Below are 19,423 nucleotides of genomic sequence, written 5' to 3'. Positions count from 1 at the left end.
GTGGGTTCAGTATTTTTGAATGTCCTGAACTGAGAGAGGTGATATTGTCTAAGTTTAAGTTTGAGTCTAAGTTTTTGAAAATGCTCCAGCAACTGTTAGATCGTCGTGCATGTTAAAGGAACACTGTACATCTAAACTGAAGTTACTGAACCTCGTTATCATATTTAAAGGTCAGAAAGTCGTAACAAAATAGGTAAATACTTTTATGTGTTGATTATTCAATAGAACGTGTCATGCTGCATTGATGCATTTTATATTTATTCTGTAAAACACACTGTTATACATTAATATGTATGTCATAAAAGGGACACATGAATGTGAAAAGGGAAAGAAGAGAAAAATGGGTTGTACTGCTATCACCATGTGATTTGTGGATTTGTTTAGGAAGTGTAACTTAAACAGGGAGAAAGTAAAAACATATAAATGATTTGTTACATTACCCTGAAGTGTGAAAACAAATGTAACTGCTGTATTATGTAAAAAAAATATAGAATTAAATGTGCTAAAACATGGTTTTTGACTGTTGCCCCAGTGACAAGCTGTTGGACCCCTAAAGGTACAAAAATCTCATCTTATTCTGTTTTAACTGATTTATTTTTAAATGTAATTTGAATGCATTGCTTGACACTTCAGTTTGGTGAAGGCCTGAGCAGTTTGACCTTGTAATACTATGCAATAACCACCAGAGGGTGGCAATGTGTAACTTAACCTTTGTCACACACCACTGCTGTCTGGGTTGTAAAAGTCTTCAAAAACAAAAAAAAAAGCGATAAACCTAAAAGAGTATTTACTAATGATGACTATTCTGTATCATAATGTGTATCATACATACAATATTTAGTCATATGCCTTAAAATAACAATCAAATACAGCCTAGTATGCATTTATCAAGCAGAATAAGTGTTTTTGAGTGACTTAAGGACATGTGTGCTATTACTTTCATCTTGTCATATTTTTAGAACATAACCTTTCACCTGATTTTTACAATTTAAAGTCAACAAGAAAATGTTTTTTCTTTGGAAAATGCAGTGTGAATGCAAATGCAGAAATATGAAATGTATTGTTGAAAAACCCTGATACTCAAAAGCACTGCAGCACTCTGTAATTGATCAAATAAAGTTGCCAAGTGTGTGGACACTGAGTAGCACATTGTTATAAAATTATTCTTCATTCTGTTGCGCAGTAACAGGTGTTCAAACAATAAACTTTTGTTTTTCGTGGTGAATTATCAGGATCTGGTAGAAAACAATCCAGGTCTTGTGTGTGACAGGTACTTTATCAGGTATCCATCCTGATGAAGTTTAAATCCACTGCACCACTGAAATGGTAAAGGTTGAAGACACAGTGATTTCATGAAATCTCGGCCCCGAAATCTGTGATTGAGAAGCATTATTGTTTTGGGTTGCACATCAGCCCTGGCCCTTTGAAAGACTTTTAATGTCTAGGACTGCTGCATGTAGTTTTTTTGACCCAAGGCTAACCTGTTACATTAAAATCATTATGAAAATAAACTTGTAAGTGACAGGTTTAAAGGTCTCATCAGCGACAGGTTTAAACTGATAGAAAGACTGTTATGAGACATGTACAAATATATGTTTACAAGCTGAAAGTGTTATTCTATTTCATCATTAAATGGGCCAGATTTCGGTGTTCATTGTTCAGCAGGTTTTTACTGGGGTATGGATTATCCATTGTGGTCTCTTCCTCTGCAAAACAAACTGAAAAACTGAATAAAGGAGTTTCATGTCGCAAATCAGCGTCGACACTGTTTGGCACCTCCAAGATGTGCAGCTCACCCACCACATGCATGCTCACCTTTTTTCTCTGATAAATGAAAGCTAATCTTTTCTGATCCAGTGATTCAGCAGTTTTACAGTTTCTTTTCTGGGCTCCTGTAGAAACATGATCTCTGTCGGAAAGGACCTGTTTTCTATGTAGATATAAAAAGTTTATTCTAAGGTAATGAAATCAGTTCTTACTCTCAGGCGATTATACACTAAAGAAAACACACTTTATGTTATTTTCAATTTCTGCCAATATACTCCCATAAATCCTACACACTGGACCTTTAAACTGTATTTCTGAAAGTGTATGTCCTCACTTACACCAGGAAGTATCACCAAAATGAACACAGATGCATGTGTGTGTTAGTATGTGCTGATGTGTATAAAAGTTGAACAAAACTCACAGTGTTGTAGAGATGTGGACGATATTAATATGTCAGAGCCCTATATGTGTGTGTACCAGTCTGACTCAGAATATGCGACACTGTTCTCAGGGGGAAAAAAAAGTCAGAATTTGAACCTTCCACCATGCGCTTTCCAAAAATGATTATGGATTTATGCCATGTGCTTTATCCACACTAGGCTACTACCAAGAGTTTTGGTTAAAATGTTGAAAAATTTTACATTTAAAAAGGAAAGACGACCTACCTTAAAATCTTTCAGAGCAATCAGAGCATTATCTGATTATTTAAAGAGCGAGAGAGATTCAATCCATCAGAAACAGAGGCAGATGAAATTGGCTTTTAAACACTGACCATTCAACAATATTACTAAATACAGCGCTAGTACTTAAGAGAGAGCTTGTGGTGGCCATACTGGCAGCCACAGTGTTAGTTATATTAAAAGTAGCAGTAGTAGTAGAGGTAGTGGCCATGTAGGGGAATCAAACAAGTGACCATTGGTTCCCTAGGATATATAATGACTTGTGAAAAAATGTGTTGATGAATGGTAAATATTTTAAAAAGTATAAATGCTAGACAGAGAAAAGCCATAGTACATGTGTGAACATTTTGATTAGTTAAGCTTTAACAAACAAGGGGAGTAGTCAATCAAAAAACGTATGAAAATGGAATAATAAAGACAAAAAAATGAGTGTGAAAGCTGACATTACAGTTTTTGTCACTATTTCAAAAACACAGTTCCTGGAACTAGGGTCCTGTTTATCAAAACTTCACACACAGAAAAAGAAAATCAGATAACACAAAAAACAAAACATCTTACATCTCTTGCAAAGGTAAACACTACATTCAAAACTATATAAACTCCTCTAAAAATTCTACTTTTGCATCAAATTTTACACCAAATAATTTGATACTTCCATTGCAAACTGTACACTGCTGTGCTAAATCCAAAACACTTTGAACATTTCTACTTTTCTAAGTAGTGCTAAGTATAAAAACACTATTGCTATATGTCATTTTCATTTATAGCATGCTTTAAAAATGAACACAAATGCAATGAGGAAACAAAATCAGTTTATTCTCAATACTCACTTCTCCTCTTCCTCCCTCTTCTCTTCCATTGCTCCATGGGTCTCCACATGTGCATTCTGAGTACAGGTGATAGAGTATGGTGTTGCAATGGGAGTGGTTAGCAATTAACATATAGTCTTTCAGTTTGGAATAGTGCTTAACTGTCATACTATCAAAGGTGGAAGTTGAAATCCATCAAGTGAAAAGCCTGTCAGAAAATCCAAGCAATACCATCAGAACCACCACTGGGAGCTCCTGTTACCTGCTGGTGCAGCATATCCTAAAAAAGCTAAGACCTGAAAGACACTGTTAGAAAAACTGAAAGCTTTACTGTAATACTGTCAAAGATGGAAGTTGTAAAGAATTGTTTAAAAAGGCTGAAAGAAAAAAATATTTATTTTAGTATCACTGCTATTATAAGAAATTATGAAAAACCCAATGCTTGAAACAGAAAAAAAGCAGACTTGGACTAGAGATGTCTTTAAAGAGCTACAGTTGGACATTAGAGTGTTTTCTGTTGCTAAAAGGATGAAGAAGAAGAAGTTCAAACTTGAATAGCTTAAAGATGAGAGAAAGAGACAGACAGGCAGCAAATATAAATCTTTTAAAAAGTATAAATGTAAAAAAAAGTTCAATAGCAAGCAATACTCACCTTATGAATGTATAATAGTATAAGTGTGTGTGTGTGTGTGTGTGTGTGTGTGTGTGTGTGTGTGTGCGCACACGCACATTTTTGGAACTGCAGGATGGACATTTCAAATCCCAACCCAGGGAAGCTTTTCTTTGAGAGCATAGTGTTGCTGTGTCTCAGCCAGGTTGGCATGCACATGCATGGCTTACATATGTTAAAATCTTCTACATCTTTCAAACATTAGCTAAATGAGTTTATTCAACTTTACATCCATAAACACCAACCAACACACAAATGCATTACAGCTTTTTAATGGTTGACTTGGTCCGTTGGGTTATTGATTACACCTGCAGCAGAGTGTGATTAGTTCTTATATTCTCTCATTCAATTTCGTGATATCACTAATACTACTACTATTACAGTCTTTACTATTTCAATCGAGCAGTGGATACCAACACTGCCTGGAGGACTCAACCGTAAGTGGTTCAAGTCCGGCCCTCTTCATTTGGGCTTTAAGACATTTTCAAGCATTACATTTCATATTTCTGCATTTGCTCTGAAATTGATGCAACTGTCAGCATTCACACTGCATTATTATCTGCAAGAGCAAACTTTTTCAGGTTATTCTATACCTCGGCCAAACTGTAGGTGTCATTACTGAGCTTCCAAATACCTCTTGGACTTGGTTGAGTGAGAAACATGGCTGTCATACTGCCCCTCTGCTGCTTTCATGATCCACACCAGTCAGTGCTTCTGAGCTGTTTTGCAACACAGACAGGACAAAAGCACGGTGTGCTCCTGCAAATGCACTGATGGGTGTGAAAAATATGAGTAAGGTTATGTGTCAAAGGTTAAATGGAACAATTGTTGAGTGTGTGAGGGCAGGTTTGTGGCACAGCGTCAGCAGGAGGGCAGGGAGGATGTGGAGTCATTAGTCTCTAACTTTAACCCAGTGCTGATGAGAGATGGTTCAAGGTTCATAAAGGGGTAAGAGAAGCTGCTGAAACCTCATGGTACTGTCACAAGCCTTTTGTTTGCTGCTGTTTAGAGCTTTTCCATTTACATTGTTTGAACTCATCAGGATTGTAAGAGGAGAGCTGATCTTTCTATAGACTGGTGATAATAAATAATCTATTTAATCTCTTCTTAGATGGGTGAAAATGTACTAGACATATGATGTCTGAAACTCGTTATGAATATTATTTTCTACATTATAAATGTTGTTTAAGAGGTTGCATCAGAGGGCAGAAGAACCATTATTTCATGTTCCCTATGTCTTGTTTTTGTTTGTTTGTTTGTTTCTTCTGTTCAAATGCCTCACTAACATAGTCCAGTAATACTCCTAATATAAGGGTCCACATGAGCTGAGTGGACAGCAGGGTATCTATTGTTCTGACATTCACAGAAATCTTTTTTTGTGTTCTCTGTTTAATGTTTGGCTGTGTAATGTTTGGTCAGATGTATCTGACTTCTCAGAGTTATCTCACATACTGATAACCAACCTTTTTCAAAATCTGTACATTGCTATTGGGGGCGTGAAGAAGAGTGATGAGCAAAATCCTTGCAGTCCATGTAGGCTAATTACTAGCCTATCATAGGCAATACAGTTATTTTTATTAACTGAACCAAAAGAAATGAAAGTTCCAGCACACACCAGGATACTCAGCTGACACCTATTTTATGTCTTTACTACAATATTTTTCCTCACTATAGTGTTTTTTTGGTGGAGTTTTTCCTTCGTCGATGCGAGGGTCTAAGGATAGAGGGATGTCGTATGCTGTGAAGCCCTATGACACAAACTGTGATTTATGAAAATAGGCTTTATAAATAAAATTGACTTGACTTGACTGACTTGAACAGCTTACATTAAAAACAAAAAAAGAGCGCTGATTTGTTTTGTGCTTAATCTCTATCAGGTGTACCTTTTAAATACTAGCATGCTGACTAGGAAAGTATCACAGATATACTGACAAACATCAATTATAAAGGCACTAACAACTATAATTCTACTACACAAATTAATGTTAATATAAATATTGCATTTCATTAGATATTGAGAAACAATCAATGTGAGAGGACAACAGAGGATGACTTGATCCAGATGGCATACATTTCCATAAGATACCTAAAATATAAAGTGCAAAATACATAAATATTCTCATAACACTATATTAAAACTAGTTGAAAAAATGTAGAAAAAAATAGAACTACTACAATTAAAAGACACGTGAAGGGGAATGTACTGAGGAGATATAAAATATACCTGTCTCAAGAAGAGAACAGAGGGAAAGGGTTTTAGTGCTTCAGCTTTACCAACAAACAAGGTCACCTGTTGACACAGAAACTATATAGGTTAGTCATACAAGTACAGGTTACTAAAATGGACTCCAGTCAAATGCCTCATGTGGTTCCAAGGAGCTGAGAGTATATATCCAAATTGCTTCTCTTTTCAATAACGATATTGCCACCCCTTGAGTAAGGAGTGACTCTCTCACTATTTAAGCAAAGCAGCAGAACCATGGTTTCTCTTCTTGTACTACCTTGCAATATTTTTTCATTTCTTATAGATGCTTAATGCTCATCTGTTCTCAGCTTCCGATGACGCTTCATTCAAAGCCACACAGACGCTTCAGCATGTATTTTACATGTTTAGACATACGCAGCTTCCTGGTTTTATGCTTTTCTGTGTATAAGGGTGGCAGAACTCTTGCAATGTGAGTAATGTCTACACCCATAATTCTTATAATTCTTTAGAAATCAATCTGCTGTTTTCATTGTGTTTTTTGAGCTTTCCCGAATAACATATGTGAATTCGGATACATCCCTAATTGTTACTGTTACTTTGATATCGCCCTATCAGCAAGTTAATTTGTTTCTGACAATTCTCTACTTAAGACTGAGTACATTGTGATATTATAACTTTTATTGAAGCAAAGGATCTGAATACTTCCTCTACCACTTGAATGAAGCAAAAAACAAAAAAAGCTTTTATTCTTTATATTGCAAGTGAATTTTAGTTTTCACTTTCCCATGTGGTACAGTCCTTGTTAGCAGTAGTGACACCTATAATACAGCCGTTTCCATTGAGTGATTATATGCAACTTGTCCTTTGGTGATAGCATTCCAAAAAAGTGTGGTGATGGATATTGAGAACATTAGCATGTTTTTTTTCTACCACACTAGCCATTATTATTTCCACGTATGAGGGATTTCTTGGAGGTGGAGACTACAATTTCACAGAGGAACTGTGGATTCAAAACTGGATGTTCCACTCAACTTTTGAAGTTATGTGATGCAGTAACACCTCTTGTAACGCCTGCTGAGGGAGCCAGTTCCTACTGACAAGCGCTGAGCCATAGCATTATGTGACCTAGAAAAACCCAAAAAGTGTTTCCACATCCATTTTTTCAAAATAACGTGTTTTCTTCAGGTGTATTTTATATTCGCAATTTAAATATGGGCAATTTGTGGCTTAATGGAAACCCACCTCGTTTGGTATCATCTATTCTACTGAGTAGATAGAGTTTTGATTTTAATCTTGCAAATAGGAATAAGAGTGAGTAATTAGAGTCTTAGTTTTACAGTAAGGTCCTTGTTAGCAGTATTGACACCTTTAAAACAGCCATTAAGTACTGTGTATACACACTGTTTAACAGTGTGTCAATGATTTCTTCTACATGCTGTTTATCATGGCTTAAGCTGTTGTTGTTGACAGTTTAATGTGCATCATTTAGTGATAATTAGTATTGTTGGATGTGGACACAATAGACAGGTCCTGCTGTAGGTCAGCTTAACCTGCTGGCGATATGGAAACAACACGTCCTCCAATCAGATTCAGTGCAGTGAATCTTTGGCTCCCAGTGGGTTCTGGGTCACAGATCACGCCCGTGTTTACCCTTTCTTTCACCTCCTTCACAGATCAGATAAGCTCTCTTTTGGGGTCTAATGTTGCAAGTTTACTCTAAATCCTACCTCAGATTTGGGTTTCCTGCAACGCCTCTTCCTGATGGGGTACACAACATAACCTGCTTACGTAAATAAGCTGGGGGAGAAGGCACAAGGAGCCAAAGGTGAGACCCTGTTGCCATATTTCACAAGAGGAACCATTGTTCAGCTCCAGACTTATTCCTTGCCATGCAAAGTAGTTTCCGTTCTTGCAAATGGCTTGAGCCAATAAATTTGTTGTTAACCGTAGGACGAGACAACTTTCTGGCAGGTAAGGGAGATTGTGACAAAACAACATGGGGGAGGCTTCGTCACAAATACCAGAGCTACTCCTAGTTGGACAAACAGTGCATCGCCTTTGTTCACTGGCAGAGACAAAAACATGTAGTCATCAGGAAAATATTCAGGGACATTTTCAGACATAAGCAACAACAGGTACTTGATTGATGACTGATTCTTGTATTTATTCACTTTTATACATTTCCTAATGAAGGGAGTTGTGATTGAAATGCAGAACAGCACAGCAAGGCAGACTTTATAATGCAGTCATTTGAATTTTTCAAATTTGGTAAGAAAAGCCAGGACTGAGGACACTGAAACATCAGCTCCTGACACTGTTTATGTCGGAGGCTGCATTAACCATGTTTGTGTTTGGGGTTACAACAACAGAAATTCCTCACAGAGAGAAAAGGTGAGGCCTCTAGGACAGACCGCGGACCTCCTTCACAAATATACCGCCTTTAAGGATGTCCGCTCGTCCACCCTGTTTTCCATGAAAAGATCTGACAGTACAGTCACTCACTGCTATACCCACTCTCTCATCTTTCTCTCTCCTCGCAGTTATTTTTAACCTCTTGTTTTTGTTTTTTGGAAGCTGTAGAGAATGTAGCCCTCTGTCACTTCAGCCCATTCTAATGCCAAACCAAAAACCACTGTGGTGCTTCTGTGGGTCGTGTCTGACGATGAAATCACTGACCAAGCACCAGTATTTGACAAGTGATACATCGCTGGGCAGCATCACTTAATAACACAGCCAAGCGGCACTTTCATGGCAGTATGATACGCTGCTTATAGGCATCACTTTGAAACTCTGACGGTAACAACATACCTGAAAAGTCCCTGTAGGGCGGCCTAACCCTAACCCTGGACTTTCACCCAGTAGCCCACTGTTGGTCCATATGAATGTTGAGCCAAACCATGCCGTTTTTTGTTCTAAACCTAATAATGAGCTTTTGTTGTCTAAACCTAACCGTGTGCTTGTGTTGTACAAAGAAATACACATAAATACAAGGTGTTTTTCTGACGTAAGTTTATTTTGAAACAGACTGTGTACATCTTACAAACAGAAACTGTACAAGTTTAAGACACAACACAATTAACAGGCATAAACTGACACACTGTCCCAGAACATCAACAACACACACAGGATACCAGCATGTCATATGTAGATGTGAACAGACATGATCATGCGGCAATATTTGAAAATACCGGACATACAGGTGAGGACTGACCGCTAACGTGACCATCCAACACGTTCTCATCCAGAGTTATCACATATTGCCGCTTTGCCAGTGGACGTCTGTGTCTACATATCACGCTCTATCCTTCTGCATATGCTGTTGATGCCAGGATCTGGGATGCCACTACCCATGATGGGATTTCAACAAAATCCAACACTTTCTTATCCCAACTTTTCACATGGTGCTGCTCTGTCAGTGACCTTCCGCATCTGCTTATGACATTTTATTATCCCTCTGCATCAGCTGTGGTGTGCAACAAAGTCATGGATGGTTAGGTTTAGGCAAAAGAGGCACATGGTAAGGTCTATAGACACACACACACACACACACACACATCCACCTGAGAAGCAAACTCTAGACTGCAGCATGAAAGTTAGTTGTTTGTGGGACCCATCCACCTCCCCACCCGCCCACGTTATAAGCGCACTCAAATGGTTACCGGCAGCGTTATTACTACACACTGTCCTTCAGCGTTTCATGTGCATGAGCGTGTTCTCATCTGACGCCATCCAGCAGCGTTCTGGCTGGACGCAGAAGGTGGCTTTTGGCGTCACGCTATACATTTAAAGAATTGACAGAGCAGATGTATGTGATAAGTGCAGAGTGAGAACAGTCTGCAAAATCACATGGTGGGCTTACGCAACCAAAGCACGTGGTTATGTTAAGGCAACAAAAGCACATGGCAACTAACACTGCCGGGTAATCAACAAAAGCGCATACTTTGGATTAGACAACAAAGGCACAGATGGTTAGGTTTTGGTAAAACAGGCACATGATAAGGTGTAGAAAAAAACATCAGATTTAGAAAGGAAGCAAACTCCCATGTGAAAGTCTGGGGGATGTTGGATCTTGGGATCTTATACTGAAATCACTGTAAAAGCGATGGTATTTAATGGCTTCAAAATGAGAACGGGCTAGAATATCCTGCAAGATAATGTAGCCTTCCTATATGTGCTGGTTCTGTCCAGCTGCATTCACTGTGCAGCGGCATTTCATACGCATGGGAAAGTTGCCTTAGGCAATGCAGACTTATGCCAAAAGCACTGTCAAGGGGACACTATTTTGAATGAGGTCGGGCTGCAACCACTCATGGCTAATCAAGCAAACTGATGGTTTTCTAAGATAAGTTACATGGATGGATGCATGGATGGATGGATGGATAGAGACTGTATTGTCCACCTCAATGAAAATTTGTCTTTGGCTTTGCTCAAAGACACAGACATACAACACGTAAAAACAATACAACATTAAAAACACACAAATGTACAGTATATAAGATACATTAGTGCAAACAGGCAGTCGGGGCAATAATGTATATAAATATAAATAAATAATAAAAGAAAACCCATTTAACAAAATAGTCGTTCCCCTAATACAATTATCCTGTGTTCATTTCTTGAATGGCATATGGAATAAAGGACTTCCTATACATGTTACAACTGGTTTTCGGGACCCTAAATCGACGGCCAGATGAGAGCATGATAAATTAGTTTGTTTCTTTTATGAAGATCACCATCTGGGGGTTCAGGCTTTTCCATCTTCTTCTTTTCTGCTGTGTCATTGGTTGATTGGCGTTGATGTTGGGCGTCCAGCTGTAATGTGGCCAGGTCTGTGAGGCCAGGGGATGTGCTCGCGTAAATACAGACATTCAGGACCAACAAAGCCTCCCCCTGTTTTTTTCTCACTATTATATAGACGTCAAAATAGTCTAAACAAAGGAAAACAAATAACTGTACAGGTTTGGATGTTTACAGTGTTGTTGGCATCAGGCCAGCAGAGACCTTAGCAAAATATTTATAACCAGGCCTCCACTCAGGAGAAGTTTAAGCACAAATCAGACATATCAACATTTACAGGCTTGTTTGGCTGATACATTCTAAGAAAGACAAATGATTTAAGATATTGTCAAAGTTTATCTTAAAAAGTGGTCCCTGCTTTGAACAAAGGTGAACTTCCTCCACCCTGTCTGTGGCCAAGGCCTGAGAGCGATGGTTCAGTGTGACCATAGATAACGAAACAAACAGGTTGGCGTGTCTGTCGGGTCTGATGTGGAGTGAGTGGGCAGCCGCAGGCAGGGCCTCGCACCCCCCATCGCTAAATAAAGATCCACTTGATGGATACACTCAGATAACATAAATCAGGATATCCCATCAGGAGTGACGAAGTGCACCATTGTTTTGGTTCAAGTGGGCAGCCATCCTGACAGACAGTGTATACTGGACATGGGAGAGGACAGGAGGTTCTCTCTATTGAATTCGGCCCTGACGGGTCATGTCAGAACAGCTCATTTTTATCTGGTTACATAACCAGATAAAAATGACCTGTTTGCTGACAGGGACACACCTCAACCCAAAACACAGAGCCTGAATGAAGAGGACATGTTGGACATCTGATGAGACTGACACTTTTTTCAATAACACTCTGATGATGTGATTGATTACCCACTTTAAATTATTTCCATTCAAACCAAGGAAATGTTAGTTCCCCTGAATTAGGGTTTGTTTGTCTGTTAACCCTTCAAAACCTGGATCGACATCACTTTTCCTGTGTTGCTTTCAGCCACCTTTCACATGTATTTAAACCTTTGAACCCTGAGTAAACTGGTTCGCTTTCTTTTACAAAATATGGGGAAAAATAACAATGAGCAACTTGGCAGGAAAAGGTGCGAATTGCAAGAAATTTGTAGATTTTGAAAAATTTATTTTTTAAAAAGCTGGGGGAAAGTGTAGAAAAATGTATATTATTATAATTAGGAATATTTCACAGAATCATTTTTAACCCCCTTTTTTCAGGTCATGTCCTTTGTGTTTGTACGTTTGTTTTTTCCACTTTTTAATTACTTCAGTTAGTTTATGGGCAACTTACTAGACTTTTTACAGTTTTCTTGCACATTTTTTGGTCATTTCCTCTTAAGTTGCTTACTGCTTTCTTCTCATGTTTTGGAAAGAAATCAAGCCGAATGGCTCAGGTTTCAAGGGTTAAGGGACAGTGACATTTATTTTAACATTTGTTTAGAATGTTTGCAGGTGGGTCACACATCTGGCCATTTAAACCTTGACTACATTTTCTCACCACTGTACCACTGTTTGCTAGGCCTTTGATGAAAAAGATTAATTTAAAAGTCTAATTTGAATCTAAGGTGCTTACGCACAGTAATAGGGGCTTGAAGGGAAAAACAGTCTTTCTTGTCAATTTAGATTTTCTAATAAATAGAGTTTTTGTACACAGTAAGCTCCTTAATAGACATTTCTGTCTTTGTTGATTAGTTTTTCACTCATATTCACACGTTCACTTGTGTTACCTGCTTTTTTTTAAATTAGGGCCTGGACAAAACCAGTTTATTTTTTGATATTGCCATCTACTTTGAATTTGGACTATGTGAGGCTTGACTCCTGCAATAGTATCCATTACGGCTCCACAGACACTGTCCTTAATAAACTTTAGTATGTTCAGAACTCTGCTGCCTGCCTACAGAACCCGCTCACATGATCACATCACCCCGTCCTGCATGACCTCCACTGGCTCTGCTTAAACACAGGATAAACCTTAGTATTCTACTCAACACCTACAAGGCCCTGAACAACCTGACTCCTCCCTGCCTCTCTGACCTTCCCCATCAGCGCTCCCCCTCCCAATGTCTCCGCTCTGCTGATGCCAACCCACTTCAAATTCTCAGAACCGAGCGCCAAACCCGGGCTGACAGGGCGTTCTCAGTCGCTGCCCCCTCTCTAGAGAGCACACTACCAAACCACATGAAAAATCCCCCCACACTGTCTGCCTTCAAAAAGGGCCTCAAAACCCACCTCCTTAGACTTGCCTTCCCCTACCAATCCAAACCCCTGTCCCATGTTTTTTTTCCCATGAGGACTCAATTTAATTTTAATCTTTTACTTTATCTCAATGACTTTAACGCTTTAATACCTGTATCGACATCAGTTTTCTTTTGCTTTGTTTAGACGCCTTTCACAAGTTTTTAAACCTCTACAACTTGAGAAAATTGGTTTGATTTCTCCTCAAAACATGAGAAGAAATCATGAGTAACTTGGCAAGAAATGTATCCAAAATGCAAAAAAAGGATATGATCTGAAAATTAGCTGAGGGATTATTGGATAGTTGTGATTTAAAAAAAGGGAAAAATGTCCAGAAAACCATATTTATAATGCTCTTAATAATATATCTAAGATTATGTTATAAAAAGAAAAAAATATATCTTTTTAGCATTTTCTTGAGGTTTCTTTTTGTTTGTTTGTTTTTGGGGTTTTTACTTTTCTTTTTTGTGTGTTTATTCTAATTTAATTTTCTTCGAACTTTTTTCTAATTTCTTGCTTTTTTTGGGCCATTTCTTGTTAAATTACTTGTTGTCCTCTTCCCATGTTTTTGGAAGAAATCAAGCCACTTTTTCTCTTGTGTCAAAGGGCTAATAAAGAATTTACTGGGTTTTTTTTTTTAACTTTTAATATATATTACTCTATGTAAAGTGTCTTTGAGGACTCTGAAAAGCACTTTATATATCTGATGTATAATTTTTTATAATTCATGGCCCCATTATATTTCCCAGCAGTTCTGGTCATCTGCAGCATCTTTTTTGCACCTTTTTTTTAAGGACAATATTTAGGAAACAATTTATCTTTTACCTTTCTAACAAGACCATGCATGTACATGTACATGCACTAAAAATGAAACAAGAACAGTTTTCAGTTTACTGTGTGTATGCCTTGGATGGGCATTTCATTCATTTTGAATTTTACAGGACGTTTGGGTGCTGTTTGACAGTCTGATCTCACGTTTCAGTGTACTTGTGTTCATTAGCAGGTAGAGTTGACAAAGCAGTCTGTACCTTATCTTCATGTTATTTTAGACAGACATCTATTGCACATCTGTCTACCCTGGAAGAGGGATCCCTCCTCAGTCGCTGTTCCTGAGGTTTCTACCTTTTTTGTTTCCCTGTTACAGGGGTTTTTTGGTGGGGGGGGGTCTAAGTGTCTAAGGACAGAGGGATGTCGTACGCCCTCTGAGACAAACTGTGATAATGGGCTTTATAAATAAAGTTGACTTGACTTGACATGCAGGCTCATGCAGTCCTGTTTTCTTCAGTTAAGAAATATTGAAAAAATCAGATGTATGTTGTCTTTCATTGATCTTTGCCCATTAACACACATTTTTATGTTCTCCTGTTTCGGTTTATGTTTACAACTGGATTAAAATGCAGCTGCAAGACTACTGACCAAGAAGAGCTGTTAGTCCCACATAAGTGTTCTTGCATCCCTAAACTATAAGATTCTGTTAGTAACGTTCAAGGCACTGAACGACCTCGCCCCCAGTTACTTGTCTCCTTGTTCCTGATTTTACTTCTTGACCACTCAAATCTTGGTCTCTTATCCAGCTCCCGCTCCACCTGCAAAAAAAAGGTGATCTTGTGATCTTGTGCATTTGTTTTTTAGTACTCTGGAACAATTATCCCCAGTCTAGTGTCTATAGGAAAAAACCTGCCTTTATAGGCAAGCCTTCCTATAGAGCAACTCCATGTGTTATATTTTACTGTGTTTGTGTTGGTCTATTCTGCCCCTTATTGTACTGTGATCCAATTGTAATTTATTGAAACTCGATTAATTAATTAATTAATTCACTTATTCATTTCAAGTGTGTGTAACCTTTGTTTGTGAAGCACTTTGTAACTGCATGTTTTTTAAAGTGCTATATCAATAAAGCTTTACTTACTTACAAGTTCAATGTGAAGAGTCACATATTGTCAGTAAAAGCCAAGTTTCTGAAAATTGTAAGTTGAAAGTGTGAAAGCTGGGGGATGTAATAAAAGGAATACAGCCACTGGAATTTTCCAGTTGAGCAAAAAACAGCTGATATCTGATTTAGAGTGGTCCATATCCAGTATGTCGCTGAGCTGGGATATGAGTCCTGCAGCCTGAGTAACGCACAAAGATGTATTGACTGAAGCAAGAGGAAAAAAAACAGAAGAGCAACCTCGTCTAGACTAAACACAGTGCTCAGCCCGGCCCTTAAACCAGTGCCCCTCTCAGCCACAACACTCTCTTCATGAATACTTTTATACATACAGAGCACTGGATTAGAAGCACACACGAAAAGTGCATGACACCGTGAACAAAGACAGGGCTCGGCTGGCTTCCGAAAACAAACAGCAAATAGAGCCAGATGGATTTTCCATTGCAGAGCTGTGTTAATGAGAGGAAGCAGGGGAGAACTTCCCAGGGACTGCATTGTAATATCAATGACCGTTCCAGCTTTAGCAGCTTGATCGAGGGAAACCTCCAAGAGTCTGGCCCCCTTTTCCTACCTGGCCTCCTCAGTCAGAGATGGTAGTCCCCGCCTGGGATACCTGGAAAACAGCGATCCAACATCCGCCCTTATTCTGCTGTCTGATAATGCTCTTAGATATACATATGACTCAGAAGCCAAACTGCCAAACTTAACATTCAGCTGATGCCAACTTCACTTAATGTTCTTCCTGCTCTGTCCCACTAATTCTTGGAACTTATTAAAAATGAAAACAAGTGCACGGTGCAGTCCAAGGTCACACATATCTTAGATCTATTGTTAGTAACAGGTAAACAGCTTGAAGAAATATTAAAGGATGTTTGAGACTTGTTTATCGAACACATATGAGTCTTCCCGTCATGGTGCATCAACAAGTTTGCATGCTGGTTATATTTAGCCTAAAATCAAATACATGTCAATAAAAGGAAAATGCTGCAGGACTAAACATGTTGCAGGAAACATTTAACATGTGAATGTTACAGCAGTGAGCAGCATTGTTTTTACAATCACAGTAAGCTACACAAGTGATTTCTGAGCAAATGGCCATCATACATCACATCTATATATCTGGAAACAGTCCATTTCTACACCTCTGCGGTCTAATGACACACTGTCAATGCAATGTATCAGTACTTGTGCACAAAACGTGAAAATGTGTGATATGCCACAAGGCAACATTAGCTACAAACAGGGCTGGACAGAACCGTGCATCAGTTGAGAACATGGCTATAGAGAACCTTTTGTGTCCGCATGATACGTCACTGGAGGGCATCAGGTTGAAACACTGGGGATAACAACATAATAAAAGGAGCATGCTCCTTTTATTATGTCCCTGTGGGGAGGGATGGATCCATCAAACCTCCGACGTTCATGCAGGAGTCTGGTGTTCACTTTCTATCTGAATGTGCCACAGGGAGGTAACCTACAGTACCCTCCAGGATATTCCAGCCTGTTCTCATTCCAAAGTTGTCAAATGTCACTGGTTGTGCAGTTATTTTGGCATAAGAACCCAAGCTCTTTCATGCTTTCATGTGGAAGTCCACTTCCCATCTAAATGTGATGTGGTTTTTTTTCTACACTTTACCATGTGCCTGTTTTGCCCAAACCTAACTATCTGTGCCTTTGTTGCCTAATCCTAAGCATGTACTTTTGTTGACATTGTGGCATTGGTTGTCATGTGCTTTTATTGCCTAAAACCATGGCCACCATGTGCTTTTGTTGACATTACAAAAGCAACATCATGGAATATCAACAGCAGATGCAAAAGGACATATAGAGCATAATATGTAGACGTGAAGTCCACTGCAAAGTACATTCAGTCCAATATCTTCAGTGCAACTTATATTTTTCAATTTGGATACTGTCACAGCCAACTTGTACACATTTGTGAATTAGTGTGTGGGGGCGGGGTTCAGGTTTTAGGACTGTGCAGCGTTGTATGTATCTAATTTTTATCACATTTTATAATGTGATAAAAATTTATATTTTGCACGTATTTGTGAATTTTTGGGGGCAAACTGGTTTCAGGATGTGGGAATGACTGTGCCCTGATCGTTTTATTGCTACAATTTTGCACAAATCTGTGATTTATCATGACTAAGTGGAGTGGGATATGAGGATGATAATTTAAAATTTTATACATTCATTTATTTGTTCCACCTACCTACTACAGGAATAAAATAGCAATTATGCTAAAACCTGGAACAATGCATCTCCCCTTGTTTTAAATAAAGTTAATGATTATAGTGCACTGTCCCTGTATATATAAAAACATCCAATAGATCAGTTACATGCCCAGTCATTATTGGATGGAAAACCTAACCCTGAAACATACAGGCAAGAGTTTGCTATCAAGAGAAATGTGGTTAAATCTTAGTTTTTTTTATTTGCTGTTGTGTTTTAGCTCCCGCACTTCTTAGTGAAAACAGTATTGCATCATCAACCAAAACTGCATGTATTAATCTGTACTGTCACTTGTATGTTATTGTTTATAATATGTGCTGCCGACCTCTTGGCCAGGTCACCCTTGTGAAAGAGATCCTGATCTCAACAGAGTTTTTTATCTGGTTAAATAAAGGTTATATATACTAACAAAAGGGCTGTACAATATATCAATATTATTTCATTATTGTGATATGAGACTAGATATTGGCTTAGATTTTGGACATTGTAATATCGTAAGTATTGTCTTTTCCTGGTTTTGCATCACAGTAAAGAGATGTCATTTTATAAATGTATTTATAATATGTATGTTCTAGCTGTCTAGTTATCGTATTCACATTACTTATGATTATTTGTGTAAATATTTTTGTGTGATCACTAACAGTCAACCCAAAATATCTCAGAGCTCACTTTAAATCTCAGTTAACACCTGGAGGATTTACGACATCACAGCTAGTTTTGAGCCAATCATGGTCGAGTATAAAACTTATACAAATATCAAGTTTCAACATGATATTTGTATATATATGTATATTCTTTGATTCTGGATATTTCCATGATTGAGAAGAAGGACATGTAAGAATTTTGTATTTTTGTCTACAACCACTACTAATACTACCACTACAACTATTACAACTATTACTATTACTACTACTACTACTACTAATAATAATAATAATAATAATAATAATAATATTATTATTATTATTATTATTATTAGTAGTAGTAGTAGTAGTGTAGTAGTATTACTGTAATAAGAAATGACAAGAAGAAGAAAAATAATAATTATTATAAGAATTATTAAGAATTATTTTTTTAATATCTTCAAACGTGTTTAGAGGTAATTGTTGGACTTCAGATTTAGTAGTTGTTGGTGCAAAGCATCAACACAGTCTAACATATACACTTGTTTGCTAACCAGCAGCTTTGTATTTTTATAACTTTTAGATTAAAATGTCCAACCCTCAACTGTCAAATCCAACAACGTGAGAATGAACCTCAGTCGTTCTGTCCATATTTTGAAGCAGCCAGCAGCCGTTCAGATTCCGACACTGACCCGGAGGGGTCAGCATGGGGAACGACCCCTGCTGCGGCTGCCTGACTTTGTTTTGAGAAGCCAGCGAGCAGCTCGGACATGAAAAAGCTGCATGGCTGCTTCACCATCACTCTGAACAGCAGAGGGAAGTTCCCTCCTAGTGCATAACGTAAACTTGGCTCTAATAAAAGCATCCGTTGGCACCTCAGTGGACAACAGGAAGTCTTTGTTTATTGAAAAATATCCCGTTGTTGGCCTCGGGGTGTATGACCCCTCTGGCTGTGCTCGGGCAGAGCGTCATGTAATAGCCCTGGTGGAGCCCCATATTCCAAGACCTCAGTTTACTGAACAAAGCTGCCATATCCTTAAGATAAACAATGCAAGCATAAGGTATGTGTGTATGTAGTTCTGCGTCAGACCCTCTGATGTCAAAGATTGTTTAACATAACTGTAGCCTCAGTGTCTGACATGCCCATGTTCAGGGGACACAACACCTAAAGTAAGACGTAGGCAAAATGAGACAGTTCATTGTACACTGTAAAATCTGACAAGTTGATCTTACTAAAAATAATCTTGGAAACCAATTGCCTTGAAAAGGAAAGTAAATAAGTTAATTTCTGATTGTTTTATACCTAATTATTAATGGCACTTAAAATGTAACAATATTTACTTAATTTTGTGAAGTTTTTGCAACTCAAAAATTACCTCGTTCTTTTTAGGTGTTAGCAACTTCTGTAAACCAAGTTGGTCTGACTTGATTTGATCAAGACAAATATAATTTTGCCATTGATGAAGTTAGGAGA

The sequence above is a fragment of the Plectropomus leopardus genome, chromosome 13 (assembly GCF_008729295.1).
Source record: "Plectropomus leopardus isolate mb chromosome 13, YSFRI_Pleo_2.0, whole genome shotgun sequence".
In the NCBI taxonomy this organism is placed as follows: Eukaryota; Metazoa; Chordata; class Actinopteri; order Perciformes; family Serranidae; genus Plectropomus; species Plectropomus leopardus.
The sequence above is the reverse complement of the archived record's forward strand: the minus strand, read 5'-3'. Positions refer to the sequence as shown.